The sequence below is a fragment of the Selaginella moellendorffii genome, unplaced genomic scaffold, assembly GCF_000143415.4.
Source record: "Selaginella moellendorffii unplaced genomic scaffold, v1.0 SELMOscaffold_24, whole genome shotgun sequence".
In the NCBI taxonomy this organism is placed as follows: domain Eukaryota; kingdom Viridiplantae; phylum Streptophyta; class Lycopodiopsida; order Selaginellales; family Selaginellaceae; genus Selaginella; species Selaginella moellendorffii.
The window spans coordinates 1353729-1358871 of NW_003314285.1; positions in this window are offsets into that span (position 1 = coordinate 1353729).

The following is a 5143-nucleotide window of genomic DNA, read 5'->3' on the forward strand; positions in this document are numbered from 1 at the left end:
AATTGTGTTCTCAAGATGGGCAACTGGGCTTTCACTGTGTTTGTTTGTTGCATTTTGTTTTTTTCATCACTCTACAAAGTAGATGCAAGCTATGTTTTTGCATGGAAGTCTAATTCTGATTGTTTAAATTCATTATCGGATAAAAAGTTCTATGTCAATCGTGGTTGCAATAACTTAGATGTGAATTACCGAAGTGGGTATGAGCTTTTCTACAACAGTAATGAGGTTGTTTGTTTCTACAATACTATTAATTGCCAGGGCTCACCTGTGACAACCATTTCCAAGTACACTAAAGATTGTCGAGGATTTGGCTGGAGGAGTGTGCGCATTGGCTGTTGAAAACCATCATATATAAGCAATGAGTATGTTCAACATCAAAGTGGTGATCTTTCAGTAATAAGTTGATGTTTATGGTTATAATAAAGTTCTGAAAAGTTATTAAGTAACTTTAATTTGGTGTCTTTATATAATATGTCTAAGCTCTCTATTTAGATTTGTTATTTTTACATAACTCATATAAATTTGCTTATTTATTTTGAAAATTAATTGGTTCTCATTTTTTTAGCCAAATTTATTTAAGAAAGTTTATAAATTATAATTCTTTCCTTGGGCTTTCTAGAGGACTTTTTTCTCTCAAAAATTAAGTAAGATATGCAGAATATACGTGGATATTTTGTCATAGTCATTTAGATTAATATTGTATAGATTGAACAATTTGGAAACCTTTTTTGTATTTTTCTATACTTTGTTAATCTTGAGGGCTTAGAGTTTTTAGTGATTATCACAAAATATCAGTCACTATGAGATAGAGGTAAAGAACTCTATAAATAAAGACTTTGTGTTGTTGGTAGTTACTTTGTTTAATGTTTAGTTTCCGTAAGGTGTAGAGTTAGATTTACCTTTTCTAGATGAGCTATGTAAGGCTCAAAAGTAGATTTAAAAGCTTCATAATGAGTTTAAGAATCTTGCATTAATTACTCATAACTTACCATTGAGGTATTTACATTCTCAATATGATATATTTTTTACTTTATAGAGACTCATGTTATTTTCGGCTAATAGTGCTTTTGATCTTTATTCCGTGCTTTCTCTAAATTTACTATGAATTTTTGAACATATTAGACGTTGTCATATGACTAAGAAATTACATATGCTTTTTTATTGGCTAGAGATATGACATGATATTATCTAGTATATACATAGCTATGTTCAATATCAAGTTTATAATACTCCCCGTTGTACTACAATGAAACTTAATTATAATTTCCCATCCATTTGAGGTGGTGGTGTTTCATCTAATAAGGCCTTTGTAAGACATAAATCCCTAAGTCTCAAAATAGGGCCAAAGGTTTGCCACGTGGTAGTGGCCAAAGTGAAATTTTAATGTGTAACACTTTTGGACTAAAAGTTTTAATTTGAAAAGTGGAGAGTAAGAGTGGAACTCTTAAAGACATGCTTGAGGAACAAGCACAAATAAGTAAGTTTTTAGTAAATAATAATAATATATGGCAAATGTTATGATATGTGGAAGTGTTGATATTGAAAGACCAAGTACGAAATTAAGTTTGAGACCAAGTCTGAAATAGAGTCTAAATTTGAGGTCTAGACTAAGTCTGACACTGAGTCTAAGATTGAGTCTAAGATGGAGATGGAGGTTGAGATTGAACCTGAGATAGAGACCGAGATTGAGATTAAGTTTGAGTTTAAGTCTAAGTCTAAGTCCAAACTGAAATGAAGTTTAATACAAAGACTAAGTCCAAGTCAGTCTAAGAGTGAAAACCCAAAGTGCAGACCACTCTTGAGTTCATAAGCTGAAAAGTTAAGCTCATGAGTTGAGTTCTATTTTCAATTGTAGTTTAATACAAATATTATAAATTTTAAAAAATTAAAGTTATAAAAAACCTAACTTTATACTATATTTTCATAACTCTCTATATTTTATATAGATAAAACTATTTATAGGAGGCTTTTTGTCCAAGAATTTAAATATTTACTATATGTTATTATAGGTAAGTTTGTCAAAACATAAAATAAAATGGTTTTAATGTTGGTAGTTTCAACTCTTGAAATCTTTCTTAAGGTAGTAATTCAAGGATTAGGAGCTGCAATATTCATCCCATTGCACAACACATCCAAATCATACAAAAGATAGAAAAAAAGGGTAATAAAAATAATGATCATATATTGGAAATAAACGCACTGATAAAAGGTGCAACAAATTTGGTGAAAAAGAATGCCCTCTTATTTATTTTAAAAAATTGCAATTCTGTGACTTTTAAGAAATGTGTTATTTGTTTTCTAGCTTTTGGTGGAAATAGTGGCAATAATCAGTACAACAACATATACACTCTTGCAATATATTGCAATATTATAGCCCCAAACTACTATGAAACATATTTTGAGATAGTAAAGACAGAAAGAAAGACACTCTAGTATTACAAATAGTATTATGAAAAGAAAATTTATAAATATATTAAATGAAATGAATGCTTTATTATTAATTATATAAAGTATAAAAAGTATATATTACCGATAGAAAATAAATATCAATAGTCTTGGAGAATATTATTAGCTCCAAAAGTCTTATAACTTAGCAGTAGTAAGGCTTGCTTAGTATATATGAATATCCGTTTTAAGATCTTAGTGTAAGGTTTTGATGAAAATGTAGTATATATATGCCTTCTTATGTTTCTTGCATTTAATAAAGTTTGGATATGTGCAAGAACTAAAGTATTGAATAACAATTGTGAATTCTCCATATTCTATTTTGACAATCTGCAATATCTTGGAGCAAAATAGTATTTAATATCAAGCTTGTGAGAGCTTTTCGCTCCAAAAGCTATGCTAATATCTTCACCAATAAAGAAAAAACAATACTTTAAGTGAACATTTTTCATGTCATTAATAGAAGCTTGGGAATTGTACTTTATAATGTGCCACGAACCACTTCCTCAACTACAATTACCACTTCTTAAGATAGTGGAATCACCTTCCTCTTTATCCTATTATATAACATCTTAACATAAGGCTTTGTTTCTAGTATCTTCCTTTCTCAAATGTTAATGCTTTTGAAGATTGCTCTATAGTATATATCAAATTCAATAAACATGTTTTATACAAATTTATTTTCCCTTTCCTTACCTCAAAAGAATGCTAGCTCTAATGTTTACTCTTGGAGGTGTACATAAGGTCCTCAAGTTCTAATGAAAACAAACAACATTAAAAAGTAACAAATGTAAAGAAGAAATAAGAGATTTCACTTCTTCCAACCACTCTATCCCAAAGAAGGAAGTAGTACATCTTGGCTTTGTAAATGGTATAACATAGAGGAGAATTTTTGCAAAACTAACACCTGAATCCAATAATAATGGTGATACAGACAAGAGAATTGATTGTAGACCCTTAAAAAAATATAGAATTTCTACAGCCATTTTGATTACATGCTTCATCTATGCAATCCAAATTACTACCACAGTGAACCATAAACATTGTTCCTTCAAAATGTTAGAAGTGTGTGGTCTTGATCTTGCACTAGATTTAGATATCCTACTTGGTCTCTATCCCTTTTCATTTGGAACTAGTGCTATCGATAAAAGGTGGTAGATCAAAGAAAATGTTGCTATTGTAGTAGAATGAAAAGCTCACTCATGAGTGGGAAAATTGGAAAGCATTGCTAATAGCTTGAATATTACTAAAGATGGAGCTAGTGAATTTAGGTTTGACATTAGCATAACTTTTCCATTTAAACTAAAAGAGGAGGAGAGGATAATGACTAACCTTGCTTCACATTCACTTTGGTTTAAACATTTTGATTGAAGTTCCAAAAACTTGAATCTCCTCGGAGTTTGAATTCTGCAAATTTTATTATTATCCACCTTTGCCCACACTAGAAAGAAGAAACACTGAGCAACAACTATATTGGTGTTGTTGCAAATTATAGCCTCCAACAAAATAGACCCAAGATGAAGATCAAAAGGGCAACATAAAAAACTTTCAGAAACATGGCTTTGAGAGAATAAAAGTGGTGGGTGATCTCAAAAATGTAAAAGAAACTTCTTCATCCTTTTTTATAAATTTTGGAATTTTCTATCTCCCTTATATTGCTTATAAAAATCTATAGTGAAACATAAATTGAGATTTAAGGAGAGCAATAAGAAGAATAACAACAATGTATAAATAAATTTAAATACTATAGCATATCTAATATGTGTAAGTGTGATAGTATTATCATGTGTTCTACTGTCTATTGCATGCATACAAATCTAAGAAAAGGTTTTCAACATGTGAAGTTTGATTGTTAGTGATGATGTTATTAATGATATTTTGCTTTGGCATTCCAAGATATCTGATCATGTGTAAAATATCATTAGTTTGTCAAATCTTTAGTATTAGATGATGTCAATAATGATAATTCTTTAATGACATAGTTTTGATTCTCAATATAAATTGAGTTTTATCCATATATGTAAATACTGCTCAATGACATTTAGAGCATGTGCCTATAATTTAAGTTCATACATAATACAAAACAAATTTATGGATGAGGATTCATCCATTCATAGATTAATATAGTACAATATATTTAATATAATAATGCAACATACCAGATTTATACTCTTTAAAGTTCTGTCACGAATCCAAAATATGTAAGAAATCTTGTTGAGAATGCATCCTTTCTATATATTTAGAAAAAATAATATTAATTCTCCAATAACTTAAACATTAAAAAGTGCTATATATACCATCATTTATAAATTTTTTAAAAAAATTACATACAATATGATATATTATTGATAAATAAAATAGGGTATACACCAAACAGTTTTTAACCTTGGGTAGAGGTTATTCAAATAACCTTAGGCCCCTAGACCTCGAAACTACCCGAGGTCAAGCTCGAGCTAGCCACCTCGAGCAATTTCTGGCCTTGATGGGCCAAGGTTATTCAAATAACCTCAGGCTGCCAGACCCCAAAACTACCCGAGGTTGAGCTCGAGCTAGCCACCTTGGGCAGTTTCTGGCCTAGAGGGGCCAAGGTTATTCAAATAACCTCTGGTTGCTAGACCTCGAAACTACCCAAGATCGAGCTCGGGCTGGCCACCTCAGGCAATTTCTAGCTTAGAGGGGCTAAGGTTATTCAAATAAC